This window comes from Selaginella moellendorffii, unplaced genomic scaffold (assembly GCF_000143415.4).
Source record: "Selaginella moellendorffii unplaced genomic scaffold, v1.0 SELMOscaffold_42, whole genome shotgun sequence".
Lineage (NCBI taxonomy): Eukaryota > Viridiplantae > Streptophyta > Lycopodiopsida > Selaginellales > Selaginellaceae > Selaginella > Selaginella moellendorffii.
In genome coordinates, this window is record NW_003314303.1 from 677,690 (window position 1) to 693,224 (window position 15,535).

Below are 15,535 nucleotides of genomic sequence, written 5' to 3' on the forward strand. Positions count from 1 at the left end.
CAGGCATCCTGGGTGATGCCGTCCGTAGACGCATATATGGAGGTTGGGTTCGAGTCCCGACCCTCTAGTGCTTGGGTTCGAGTCCCAACTCACTAGGGCATGGTGATGGTTTGGAATATGAGGACACTCATTTTTTGGTGGTCATGAACTCTCAATGTGGAGACTGGTTTGGGCACACCGCCAAGCGAAGGATGCCTCGGAGTCGTGATGCACGGTTAGATTGCTTAGTGTGGCTCAGCATATCTAACTTGAACACTTTGGTGCCAGTGGCACCAAGGACGTGGTGAATGAGATGGGGACACCTAGTCTCAGTTGCTATGGACCCTTGGCCGGAAGGGCTGGCTTGGGTGCACCGTCAAGTGTGGGGGATGCCCCTGGGGTCGTAGTTAACAAGTTAAAGGTCTAGAAGACCTAGTACCTATTGGAAAACCTATTAAGGTGCCGAGGTGAGATCACTAGGTGATCTTGTGGCTAAATAAGGACAAGGTCCTTATTTGGGCTAAGGAATAATGTTTCTAGTTCAAAGTGTTGATTTGAACTATTAATAATGGTGTGGCTTGGTCAAGGTGACCAAGTGGGAAAAGCACCTTAGGAAAATGAGCTATGTCATTGCGATGGCATAGTGTGTCCAAGGAAAGTAATCTCTAAAGAGACCCATGGGAGGGTCACAGAGTTGGGCCGTGGATGGAGCCCACAGCAGAAGATGCTAAAAAGACTTACTAGGGGTGAACACCCTAGTCTTGGCAAAGCAGAGCATTTGCTATGGAATCAAAAGAATACCTCAAGGAGAGAGGTAGAGATTCGGTGTTGCTTGGTGCAACAATCAACGGATAGGAGCAAAAGATGAGTGGCCAAGAGAGGGCCATGGAACCCCTTGGAAGGAATCCAAGTGACAAAGTTAGGCGAGGAACACTAATGTGTTGGACGCTAACAAATTGTTGGGAAAGGAAGTGTGTTTCCAAGGATGGATTCCGAATTGCTCCGATTTGGCGAAAGTGAAAGCTCCAAGGGAGGGAGCGGTAAGGTAGCCAAATGATAGGGCCATAGACAGCCCTAGCACAAAGTATGATAAATGGAACTTAGTGCCCAAGGTGGCACAAAATAGAAGAAAGGATGATGGTGCCCTTAAGTAAAGAACTTCCTAGGATGGGAAGTGGAGTTGCACAATAGGTGCAATGCAAGGTGTTGGAGACACCTAGGAAATTGACTTCCAGAAGTCAAAGAGTAAAAGTTCCAAGGTGCAAACGTTCAATAGATGGAAATTGAGACTACTCGAGGAGTAGTGGGATTGACTTAGAGAAGGGTCTCTAAGAGGTTTAGCGAGAACTAAACCAATAAAAGGAGAGAACCACTACATGTGGTCCAACCAGTCTCTAAGTTGGAGAGACTACCCTCCTTAGAGGATGGGCAAGGCATGGTGAGCTTTTGGTGTCAAACCATTGACGAATATGTAGAAGGCATGGTGAGCCTTCAATGTCAAACCATTGACAAATATGAAGAAGGCATGGTGAGCCTTCAATGTCAAACCATTGACAAATATTGGCTAGGTGCCAAGGATGGAAATGGTAACACATGCGGGTGTTACTTTATAAAATGGTTTACCGTTTGATGAGGACATCGAACTTCGTTTATGGGTGTTGGAGTTGTGAGACACAAAATCCCTAGGCCCCAAAGTGGAGCCGGAAAGGGTGCCACGTGATAGTGGCCAAAGCGAAAGCCAAACGAGTGTAACACGTTTGGACTAAAAGCTCTGACTTGGAAGGTCGAGAGCGGGAGTGGAACTCCCAACAAAGTGCTCAAGGAGCGAGCACGAAGCGAGCAATAAGCAAGGCTCCAAAAAGGGACCCAAAAAGGACCAAAACATGACACGTGGAAGTGTCCGAGATGGAGTCCGAGGCAGACCTGAGTTGGAGTCCGAGTTGGAGTCCGAGATGGACCCGAAGTGGAGTTCGATATGGAGTCCGAGATGGAGTCCGAGATAGACCCGAAGTGGAGTCCGAGATGGAGTCTGATATGGAGTCCGAGATGGAGTCCGAGATGGATCTGAGATGGACCGGAAGTGGAGTCCGAGATGGAGTCCGATATGGAGTCCGAGATGGATCCGAGATGGACCCAAAGTGGAGTCTGAGATGGATAGGAATTAGGTCTTCCAGACCTTACTAAGTTGTTGACTATGACCCCGGGGGCATCCCCCACACTTGGCGGTGCGCCCAAGCTAGCCCTTCTGGCCAAGGATCCATAGCAACTGAGACTGGGTGTCCCCATCTCATTCACCACGTCCTTGGTGCCTTTTGCACCAAAGTGTTCAAGTTAGATATGCCGAGCTTTCACTCTAAACAATCTAACCGTGCATCACGACTCCGAGGCATCCCTCGCTTGGCAGTGTGCCCAAGCCAATCTCTTCATTGAGAGTCCATGACCACCGAAATATGAGTGTCCTCATATTCCAAACCATCACCATGCCCTAGCGATTTGGGACTCGAACCCAAGCACTAGAGGGTCGAGACTCGAACCAAACCTCCGTATATCCATCTACGGACGGCATCACCCAGGATGCCTGGCGTGACTCCCCACGCTGGTGCACCAACTTATACTTAAAGCACGCTATAGATCACGGCTTAGGAACCTAGTTCCTCCACACTGCCAAGTCCTCTCACTTGACAAGTCTGTAATCATGCATGGACTCCTCCATGCTTGGCCCCATGGCCTACCCCTTTTGAAGTTATCACTTTCAACTAGGGTATTGGTTCCCCTGACTTGCCAATCTCACTTGGCAAGTCTTCCGACCACTGTAACATGGTTCCTGCACAAGCGTGAAAGCCCTTGATCATCGACTTTCGTTCAAAGCCCTCTCTTTGAACACTCGGGAACTATTTCCCTAACCTTGATAGCCTTGCCTCATGGTAAGCTTCAAAACCACGCTTTTGCTGTGCCACTCTGATTTCATGCTTTCCTTGAACCATTTACGCTTGGCCTTTCTAGGTACTAAGCTATCTAGAATTGTCTTTGGGAACCTTGAAGGAATTCTGTCCCTTAGCTTGCTAAAGCTTCCTTTTTCGTAAGCTTTCTAGTTGCCATATAGTCTAATATGGACTATTCCATATTTTAGACTCTCCATGGCATCACGGTTGCTAGCAACAACACCCTCGAGCCCCCACTTGATTCTCCACTCCCAACTGGCATAACTACCCTTGGTTATGCCCTTTGATTCCTATGGTTAGGTTCTATCCCCTTACTACTTACTTTTGGCTTCACACCTTTCCTTTGGTCATTTTCCTCCCGATTAGGAGGATAGCTTTGCACTTTCTATCATGCCTTAGTAAGTATTCTTAGGGATGAACCTACCCAATAGCCTAGGGAATGGTTCCTCAATCCAGGTATGCTCACCCTATAGTCCCACACACCGGGATTACGTTGTTGCTTATGGGCCCTTACATGCCCATCACTAGCCTTGCCAAAATTCCATTTTTGGCTTTGTCCAATTCAAGTAGACAGTCTTCTCCTATCTCCGCCATCTTGGACATTTGGATAGCACCTTCTATCCATCATTCGCTAAAGACTTAGTCCCTTGGGCCTTATCTATTGCCCTCGCGACATCAAACACCACCTTCTGGTGTTCTAGAGTGTTCGGGTGTCCCAATGACGGCTTCCTTGACAATGAGTATTTCCTTTTATGACATTGACTTACTATATCGCAACATAAGCAACTTCTCCCCTGTAAGGGTATATTCAACTTCCCTATGCCATTAAGAAGGCTTGGGTAGCTACCTGCTACCCGTTTAACCAATTATTTTGCACCTCTCACTTAGTTGCCTCATAGTTGTCAAGTCCTACAACTCATTGCTGGTGCTTCCACACCTCCATCATTATCTGGGTCACCACACTCCAACTGCATGCTTTGCAGCTTAGGTTATGCCATTCCCATTTCCATTGGGATTCCTTTGGCACGGAGTTCTCATGAACCCACCAACATAACCTCAAGGTATCACACCTTGGCACATTTGGTGTCTCCACACCATCGGCTCAATGAGCCTACCTCTATAACACTTCTTTTGTGTCTAAGTTTTTGCCAAGACCAATACCGCTCTTTCTCATGCCAACCATCCGTTAGCACTGCACCATAGAGGTCACACACAACTTTGTGTCAAAGTTGTTTTCTTTTGGGAACACCTTTCCTGCGACTTTAGCATGGCACATTTTGCCATCGATGAGATACCCTCTGTTCTCATCCTTGGATCCTATGATCCCCCCCATCCTTTGTGGGGTACCACACACTTCAGTCCAAATGCTTCCATTAGTCCTTTAGGACCATTCCTTGACTCTACTTGAGTCATCCAGCTTTTTGGACTTTGTCATCCGACGACCCATGAGGTCCTACCTTTGAGATGCCAGCTCACTGGAATACAACTTCTTGTATTCAGGTCCTACTCATAAGGACCATCTTTGCAAGTGTTACTCCGACACTTGATTTGTTCTCTTGGGGCAACCTTTTGCCTCTTAGGACCACTTGTCCATGTGATGAGAATACCAACTCATCCTCTAAGTACATCCCCAACTCCTTGGGTTGTTCCAGCATTTATCAAGGGTAACCTCAGCTACCATTTCGAGGACTTGTGTCCTCTCCTATATTTGACCTCCCATAGCCATCAATTCCAGTCTCAAAGTTATCAGCACCGGCCTTAACTATATGAGGGTAATATTGTGACTCCTTTATTATTTTGGAGTCTACATCTTTCCCGTGATCCCAATTATAGTTGTTTACCACAACTATGTTAGCCCGTTTGCTGCGTCAAACGCTCATCTGGATCACATCCTCAGCTCTCTGAGGAAACCTTATACTGTTCCCAAGATCCCAAAGTCGTTCCCTTACTGGCCCCTTTTCTATCCACCACATCGCGCCCAAGTTCATGCATGAACTCGAGTGGAGAGCCATGTCCTCTTGACATGCTACTCCTCCAGGATAGGACCACTCCTAGGACCTTCCGATGCCAATATCAATGGTGATATGCTTGAGCACCAATAAAAGTGAGACTAAAGAACAGCTCTGATACCAAGTTGTAAGCGACTAATTTTTCCATTCTACTTTAGTCACTTAACCACACCTTTGACCACTTGGAGAAGTCTCACTCACAACCTCCTTAAGTCCAATTCAGGGCTTGGGACTTACTATCCCCAAGAATGGCATCCATGCCACTCAACACTTGCACCTGGTCCAAGTGCTCCACGTGTCCGGTCCCAAGACCGACACCCAAAGGCACCACTAACATATCGGCCCGTTACGCTAAAGCCATGCCCATTCACCTTTGCCGCACTAGTGGTCTAATACCACTTGCATCACAATCCCGTCTCTCCAAGACTGGGCCATCCGTCCACGAGTGGTTAACCCAGATCCACTCTTTAGCATCCTTAGGATGCCCACAGACATGGGGAATAGCCTTCCCCAATATCCCTTTGTCAATTCCTACCAAGTCCCTTTTCTGTCCATGGCCATGTTCGCCAACACTGCCACTCGGTCAAGGCCCACAGGCCCGACCACTAAGTCCCATGGTCCTCCGGGACTTCCTCACCATGTGACTGTATCCTTAGTCACCACACTAGAGGACTGCTCTTCCTCCTTTCTCCATTTGGGACTCCGGGACAACATTTCGAAACACCGTGGGCCTACGCGAGCCCCGTGGGTACTCTCCCCGCCTTCTGCCTTTAGGTGCTTTAGCCATGGGCTTAGAGCGAGGTTCCGTTGAGCCATGCCTGGTATCCAAGTAGGTAGTGCCACCCACACTTGGACTGGGAGCATTGGCCAGTCGATCTCTCGAGGGAACTAGAGCCTGCTCTTGAACACTTCACCAAGCTACCCCGCTTGTCGGTCCGTATTCACTCTAGTCTTGGACTTCCCAGTGGTCAGTTCATCACCCAACACTGGGTCTGGTCTTCCTGGGCCAAACTGGCCTTTCCTGGCCAAACTGGCTCCACTGCAGTCCTCCCCCTTACTATACTTTTGGAGCTCACCAAACCCCCCAAGGTCTGGGAGACGAACGCTTTGGGCTTTCACCCTCTCAGACTTGAACTCGGACTCGGCCTCCGCCTCGGTCTCGGTCTCGGTCCCGGTCTCGGTCTCGACCTCGGACTCCATCTCCGGTCCTTCTCGGACTCCATCTCAGATTCCATCTCGGGTCCATCTCGGACTCCATCTCGGACTCTGTCTCGGTCCATCTCGGACTCCGTCTCAGTCCATCTCGGACTCCATCTCGGACTCCATCTCGGGTCCATCTTGGACTTCGTCTCGGTCCACCTCGGACTCCACTTCGGGTCCATCTCGGACTCCATATCGGACTCCATCTCAGACTCCACTTCGGACTCCATATCAGACTCCACTTCGGGTCCATCTCGGACTCCAACTCGGACTCAGACTCAGACTCGGACTCGGACTCGGGCTCGGGCTTGGTCTCAGCCTTGGCCTCGGTCTCTTTCTCGGTCCCGGTCTCGGTCCTAGTCTCGGTCTCGGTTTCGGTCCCGGGCCCGGTCTCAGTCTCGACCTCGGACTCCATCTCGGGTCCTTCTCGGACTCCATCTCGGACTCTGTCTCAGTCCATCTCGGACTCCATCTCGGGTCCATCTCGGGTCCATCTCGGACTCCATCTCGGACTCCATCTCGGGTCCATCTCGGACTCCATCTCGGGTCCATCTCGGACTCCGTCTCAGTCCACCTCGGACTCCACTTCGGGTCCATCTCGGACTCCATATCGGACTCCATCTTGGACTCCACTTCGGACTCCATATCAGACTCCACTTCGGGTCCATCTCGGACTCCAACTAGGGTCCGCCTCGGACTCCATTTCGGACACTTCCACGTGTCATGTGTTGGTCCTTTTTGGGTCCCTTTTTGGAGCCTTGCTTATTGCTCACTTTGTGCTCGCTCCTTGAGCACTTTGTTGGGAGTTCCACTCCCGCTCTCGACCTTCCAAGTCAGAGCTTTTAGTCCAAACGTGTTACACTCGTTTGGGCTTTTGCTTCGGCCACTACCACATGGCACCCTTTCCGGCTCCACTTTGGGGCCTAGGGATTTTGTGTCTCACAGTAACCCTTGAGCCCAGACCACATCCCTGCTACCAATAGTGAGTGCAATGTACTCTGCTTCTACACTAGAAAGGGCCACCACAGATTGTCGCTTGGAGGCCCACATGATGGCACTGCCTGAGAAGGAAAGGCAAATGCCAGAAGTCGAGCAATGACCTTTGTTGTTGGCAAAACTAGCATCCGTGTAGTATGCCAATGATGCATCACCCCCTGAATAAGCAATGCCGTAGTCCATAGTGCCCCGGAGGTATCTCACGATATGCTTGGCAGCTTGCCAATGTATGGTGGTTGGTGATGTGTTGTACTGACTCAAGGCAATAGTCACATATGTGATGTCGGGGCGAGTCATCAGGGCTAAGTATGTGAGGTAACCAATGAGATGCCGATAAGGAGTCCCAATGGGTAGAGGCTCACCAGACTGCTCAACTGTGAGGTCGATAGCACCAACGACCATCGGGGTCTTGACGGGGTGGCAATCACGCATACCAAACTGTTCTAGCAAGACTTCGACTTTACATCATTGGCTAAGGATGTAGCCACCAGACTCAGGATCACATGTGACTTCAAAGCCAAGAAAGTAGTAGATTTGGCCAAGGTCCTTCATCTGGAATTGCTGGCTGAGGATAGCTTTCAGAGCAGCAATGGCATCAGTGTCATCACCCATGATGAGCAAATCATCAACGTAGAGGGCCACAATAAGCATGTGCCTAGCATGACCATTCACATACACATTGTGATCAGCATGACAATGACGAAAGCCTTGAGCATGTAGGGTGGCATCAAATTTGATACCAAATACGGGAGCTCTGTTTTATGCCATACAAAGCTTTCCGCAATTACCATATAGGGCCACCAGGGGCAACATCATCCTCAAAGCCAGGGGGTATGTGCATATAGATGTCCTTTTGTAAATCCCCATTAAAAAATGCAGTTTTGACATCCATATGGTGAACTTGCCATTTGCAAGCAGCCGCAAGTGCAAAAAGACTACGGAGGCTAGCCATTTTTACAACTGGTGAGAATGTTTCATCGTAGTCAAAGCCATGGACTTGGCGAAAACCGCAAACAACCAACCGTGCCTTATAACATACAACCTGACCATCTTTCCCATACTTTTTGGAAAAAATCCATTTTGGATCCAAAACATGTCGTCTCAGCAGTACTGAATCAACTGGAACATAAATTCTGTTAACCCGAATGGAAGAAACTTCTTCCGCAATAGCTTCCATCCAAGATGAAGCCTTAGGTCCTGAGATGGCCTCATCATAGGTCATGGGGATGCCGACATCAACAAGGCCACAAAAATCATCAAGCTCTGCAACATCTGCTTCAGCATTTTCCCGAACTTTCAATGAGGGCCAACGTTCCCGGCGGTGATCAAGAACTGGCATCAGATCAGGCATGCCATGACATCAACAAGGTGGTGGAGGTGTCAGAGGTCTATCCTCGACTGGAGGAGCATCAGCCGGTTCAAGCATGTCCAGAAGTGGAGGATTCCCCAGTGGAATCTCTGGTGGCAACTCATGAATAGGATCTTGAGGCGGAGGCAAGAGTGGACCATCTCCCATAAGTGGGATCAAAGGAACAAGTCAAGTCTCAGCAATGAAAGAAGGATCTTGAAGAGCCTCTATATGCATGGGAAAGTTGTCTTTGTTGAATATGATGTTTGTGCTTACAAGAGCCTTGTGAGATGCAAGATCCCGCAACTTGTAAGCTTTTCTCCTGATGGTGTTGTACTATGCATATCCCACGAAGATGAATTTTTTACTTTTGAGATCTATCTTTTTCCGAAGTTGATCAGGGGTATGTGCATATGCTGCACAACCGAAGACCCAAAAGTGGGACACATCAGGAGTAAAACCTGTCCAAACTACCTTGGGGGTTTTTCCATCCAAGCAACTGTGGCAAAGCAATTTTGTACATGCATTGCTGTGGCTATGGCCTCTTGCCAAAACATTTTGTCAAGATGTGCATCAGCTAACAAAGCGCAAGCAACATTGACAAGAGTGTGTTTCTTCTTTTCTGCAACACCATTTTGCTGAGGGGTGTAGCTGTGGCTTGCAGTTGTATGCCTACATCACGATAGATGCCCCGAAGCTCATTGTTGAGGTATTCACCACCACCATCAACTCAAAGAGTTTTTATCTTTCGACCAAGGAGGTTTTCAATGTAGGCCTTGTACATTTGAAAGACAGCAACTGCATCACTCTTACGCATCAAGAATGTAAGCGACTAAATTTTCCATTCTACTTTAGTCATTTAATCACACCTCCGACCACTTGGAGGAGTCTCATTCACAACCTCCATAAGTCCAATTCAGGACTTAGGACTTGCTAGCCCCGAGAATGGCATCCATGCCACTCAACATTTGCACTTGGTCCAAGTGCTCCACGTGTCCAATCCCATGACCGACACTCAAAGGTACCACCGACATGGCAGCTTGTCACACTAAGGCCATGCCCAATCACCTTTGCCACACTGGTAGTCTAATACCACATGCATCCCAGTCTTGGCTCTCCAAGACTAGGCAAACCATCCGTGAGTGGTCATCTCAGATCCACTCCTTAGCATCCTTAGGATGCCCACCGACAAGGGGAATAGCCTTCCCCAATATCCCTCTGTCAGTCCCCACTAAGTCCCTTTCTGCCCCTGGCCGTGTTTGCCAATACTGCCACTGGATCGAGGCCCACAGGCCCAACCACTAAGTCCCACGGTCCTTTGGGACTTCCTCACCATACGACTGTGTCCTTGGTCACTACCCCAGAGGACTGCTCCTCTTCCTTTCCACAGTCTGGGCCTTTGGGGACAACATTTTGGAACACCGTGGCCTTACGCGAGCCACCTGAGTACTCTCCCTGCCTTCCGCCCTTGGGTGCTCTAGCCATAGGCTTAGAGCGAGGTTCCGTTGAGCCACACCTAGTATCCAAGTAGGTAGTGCCACCCACACTTGGACTGGGAGCATCGGCTAATCGATCTCCCGGGGGAACTAGAGCCTACTCTTGAACACTTCACCAAGCTACCCCGCTTGTCGGTCCGTGTTCACTCTAGTCTTGGACTTCCCAGTGGTCAGCTCATCACCCAACACTGGGTCTGGCCTTCCTGGGCCAAACTGGCCTTTCCTGGCCAAACTGGCTCCACTGGGCTCCAACCCCCACACTCTCCCTACTATACTTTTGGAACCCCCCGCAGCCCCCCCTGGGGGACGATCGCTTTGGGCTTTCACCCAACTGCCTGTATTAGTATTCGGACTCGGACTCGGACTCAGACTCGGACTCGGACTCGGTCTCGGCTCCAGAGTCAGACTCGGTCTCAGTCTCGGTCTTGGTCTCGATCTCGGTCCCGGTCTCGGTTCCATCTCGGACTCCATCTCGGGTCCATCTCAGACTCCATCTCGGGTCCATCTCGGACTCCATCTCGGTTGGTAGACCTATTAAGGGGTTAAGATGAGATCACTAGGTGATCTTATGGCTAAACAAGGACAAGGTCTTTGTTTGGGTTAAGGAATATGATTCCTAGTTCGAAGTGTTGATTTGAACTATTTATAAAGGTGTGGCTTGGTCAAGGTGACTAAGTGGGAAGGATACCTAAGGGAAATGAACTACTACAATACACTGGTATTATGAGTTCAAGAAAATAATCTCCAGAGACAGGCCCATGGGTGGGTCACAAGGTTGGGCTAGGAAGAGAGCCTAGAATAGTTGGGGAGACTTACTAGGGGTGAACACCCTAGTCTGGGTAAAGCAGATCCTTTGCTATGGAACCAAAAGAATACCTCAAGGAGGGAGGTAATGATCCTATGTTGCTTGGTGCAACAATCCAAAGATAGGAGTAAAAGACGAGTGCCCAAGATAGGGCTGTGGAATCCATTGGAAAGAATCCAAGTGGCAAAGTTAGCTAAGGAACACTAATGTGTTTGATGCTAATGGATTGCGGAAAAAGAAGTGGACTTCCAAGGATGGATTCCCAAGTGCTCCAATTTGGCAAAGGAAAGGCTCCAAGTGAAGGAGCAACTAAGTAGCCAAAAGATAGGGCCGTGGACAGCCCTAGCACAAATAATGATAAATGGAACGTAATGCCAATGGTGGCACAAAATAGAAAAGAGGATGAGGGTGCCCTCGAGTAGAGAACTTCCTAGGAGGGGAAGTGGAGTTGCACAAAATGTGCAAGGCAAGGTGTCGGAGACACCTAGGAAATTGATTCTAAAAAGTCAAGAGTAAACGTTCCAAAGTGCAAAGGTAGATCAATGGAATCTGTGACTACTCAACAATGAGTAGTGGAATTAAGTTAGAGAGGGTATCTCTAACAGGTTTAGCGAGAACTGAACCAATAAAAAAGAGCAAACCACCCCAGGTGGTCAAGTGAGTCTCTAAGTTGGAGAGACTATCCTCCTTAGAGGATGGGCAAGGCATGGTGAGCCTTTGGTGTCGAACCATTGACGAATATGGAGAAGGCATGGTGAGCCTTCAATGTCAAACCATTGATAAATATTGGCTAGGGGCCAAGGATGGAAATGGTAACACATGCGGGTGTTACTCTATAAAATGGTTTACCGTTCGATGAGGACATCGAACTTTGTCTATGGGTGGTGGAGTTGTGAGACACAAAATCCCTAGGCCCCAAAGTGGAGCCGGAAAGGGTGCCATGTGGTAGTGGCCGAAGCAAAAGCCCAAACGAGTGTAACACGTTTGGACTAAAAGCTCTGACTTGGAAGGTCGAGAGCGGGAGTGGAACTCCCAACAAAGTGCTCAAGGAGCAAGCACGAAGCGAGCAATAAGCAAGGCTCCAAAAAGGGACCCAAAAAGGACTAACACATGACACGTGGAAGTGTCCGAGATGGAGTCCGAGGCAGACCCTAGTTGGAGTCCGAGATGGACCCGAAGTGGAGTCTGATATGGAGTCCAAAGTGGAGTCCGAGATGGAGTCCGATATGGAGTCCGAGATGGACCCGAAGTGGAGTCCGAGGTGGACCGAGACGGAGTCCGAGATGGACCCGAGATGGAGTCCGAGATGGACCGAGACGGAGTCCGAGATGGAGTCTGAGATGGAGTCCAAGATGGACCGAGACGGAGTCTGAGATGGAGTCCGAGATGGAGTCCGAGAAGGACCCGAGATGGAGTCCGAGGTCGAGACCAAGACCGGGACTGAGACCGAGACCGAGACCGAGACCGGGACCGAGACCGAGACCGGGACTGGGACCGAGACTGAGACTGAGGCCAAGGCTGAGACCGAGCCCGAGCCCGAGTCCGAGTCCGAGTCCGAGTCCGAGTCCGAGTTCGAGTCTGAGAGGGTGAAAGCCCAAAGCACTCGTCTCCCAGACCCTGGGGGGTTTGGTGAGCTCCAAAAGTAAAGGGGGAGGACTACAATGGAGCCAGTTTAGCCAGGAAAGGCCAGTTTGGCCCAAGAAGGCCAGACCCAGTGTTGGGTGATGAGTTGACCACTGGGAAGTCCAAGACTAGAGTGAATACGGACCGACAAGCGGGGTAGCTTGGTGAAGTGTTCAAGAGCAGGCTCTAGTTCCCCCGGGAGATCGACTGGCCAATGCTCCCAGTCCAAGTGTGGGTGGCACTACCTACTTGGATACCAGGCATGGCTCAACGGAACCTCGCTCTAAGCCCATGGCTAAAGCACCTAAAGGCAGAAGGCGGGGAGAGTACCCACGGGGCTCGCGTAGGCCCACGGTGTTTCGAAATGTTGTCCCAGAGTCCCAAATGGAGAAAGGAGGAAGAGCAGTCCTCTAGTGTGGTGACTAAGGATACAGTCACATGGTGAGGAAGTCCTAGAGGACCATGGGACTTAGTGGTCGGGCCTGTGGGCCTTGACCGAGTGGTAGTGTTGGCGAACATGGCCATGGACAGAAAAGGGACTTGGTAGGAACTGACAAAGGGATATTGGGGAAGGCTATTCCCCATGTCTGTGGGCATCCTAAGGATGCTAAAGAGTGAATCTGGGTTAACCACTCGTGGACGGATGGCCCAGTCTTGAAGAGACGGGATTGTGATGCAAGTGGTATTGGACCACTAGTGCGGCAAAGGTGAATGGGCATGGCCTTAGCGTAACGGGCCGATATGTCAGTGGTGCCTTTGGGTGTCGGTCTTGGGACCGGACACGTGGAGCACTTGGACTAGGTGCAAGTGTTGAGTGGCATGGATGCCATTCTTGGGGATAGTAAGTCCCAAGCCCTGAATTGGACTTAAGGAGGTTGTGAGTGAGACTTCTCCAAGTGGTCGAAGGTGTGGTTAAGTGACTAAAGTAGAATGGAAAAATAAGTCGCTTACAGTTACTTGCTGAGTTGGGATGTGCACAAGCTGGCCCCACTACTTCTTGGTATGACAACCGATGCAACATTGCCATGTCCAAGAACCTCGTCCACCATGCCCACTCAAAGCACATTGAAGTCCAATTTCACTACGTGCGTGAGTTGGTTGATGGTGGCACCTTGGCCGTCCAACATCTCGGGACATAGGACATGCCAGCCGATCTTCTCACCAAGCCGTTGGGGCCACACCAGTTTCAGCTCCTATGCAACAGATTTGGTTTGGTGAGTGGCTTCAGTTTGGGGGGGAGTGTTACACAACACACCTCACCACGTAGACATTAGGGTTTTCCTGTTCAGTCCGCTAGCACGGTGCGCTTTGATCCTGATTTGTCTCAGCCACAACACACTGCAGCATGGAATTGAAGAGTGCACATCTGGCCCCATGTGGCGTGGGCGGAGATCATCAATGTCTACAATTCCGTGTCTCAATCAGGCATGGAATCAAACACTTTTCTAGCATTGCCCACTCAATCACTTGCGAGATAGGCAGCCAGGGAGTGAGTTCCACACGACCGTGTTATGTGACTCTATGGAATCAAAAAAAATCTTTGTGTCCATGGCCAGTCCCTACTGTCCATAAGCTCTGATCATTGTGCTCCAGGAGACAGGGTTTCTTTGTGGCATCATGGCAAAGAGAGCTTGAGCCTCATGGATATGGCCACAAGACCCCATTACTGTGATCATCAGGTTGTGTCTCTGAAAGGGATTCTCTGAAATATCATGATTGCATCGTTGATCCTCCCAGACTCTGCAATCTCACCCAGGAGGCTGTTCCACGAGCAACAGTCCCACTCGGGCATCTCAAAGAAAACAATGGCCATTTGCCCATTCGTGGCATTTGCCATATTCATATAGTTCCAAGAGGCTATAGTTCGTAATGGCATAGAATCAAACAGATCCTTCACATTTTCTAAATCATTTCTTGATTTCAAAACTGATATCATTGTTGTATATGACAAAACATCTCGCTCTGGCATCTCATTGAAGAGGGCACTGACTTCCTCCAGATGCCAGTTTTGGGCATAGCACAAAAGCATCATGTTCCAGCAGATGATGTCTCTATGTGCCAGTGCAAGAAAAAAAGTCTTCATTTTATCAACCATTCCGCAATTTGCATAGGCAGTGATCATTGTTATCCATGACACGAGACTGTAGAAAGGCATCCCATCAAACAATCACCATGCCTCCTCCAGATCCCTAGCCATGGCAATTGCTGCAATAGCAACATTTCAGCTGACAAGATTCTTCACTGGATTTTTCTGAAACACCTGCCTGGCCTCAAATAATCATGAATAATGATGTTAATGTTTGCTCTTAGCCAATAGAAAGTGGCCAATTGATCAGCATTAACATTCAACCTTTTGTAGTGGAGATTTGCTGTGTTATTTAGATCTTATAATTCTCTCTAAGGAAATTGATAATTTTCTATGAAAAAACATATGCATATAATTATTTTTTCAATTCTTCTTTCAAAGTGGAATATAATATATGTTATTTTAATACTATTTTAATTTAATTTTTAATGTAATAAAAACTATGATAATCAAAATAATGTTTGCTAACTGGGCAGCATATGTTGGGCAATAACTAGTGGGAAATAATATTGTTTTTTTTCTTTTTCGGGAAACAAAATTTGGTAGCATGACATTATATTTATGAAACCACTTATGGGGTATGTGCCACAACGTTTGACCTTTCTGCTGGAGCATTCTTCCGTTTGTGAGTTTTATCTGATGATCTGACCCAAAAGATTGATATCTCAATCAACTGTCGCCAATGTCTCGCTTCACTTGAGTGCTTACAACAATGTTTCTACTATTGGTCTCTTTTTTTCTGGCAAACCAGAGTATGTTCCACAAACCATGAACATTGGAAGCGATTGCAATACTTGTCCTATTGCTCTCATTTGTGTGTGCATTTGGAGGTCTGCCATTTTGTGCTCTTCAGAAAATCTCTAGAGAGATCACAGATTGGGCGATGACCATTTGCCAAGTTTCAAATCAAAGAAAAACACTAAATAAAAAGTGCACCAAATCTAAGATGTTTGCCTTCAAGAGATGGCTAACCTTGGTTGTCTCCACACAAGCTGTGGGATAGATCATACCAAGGATTTGGCACTCTGGAGAGAAAGCGTCCCTTCTTGTT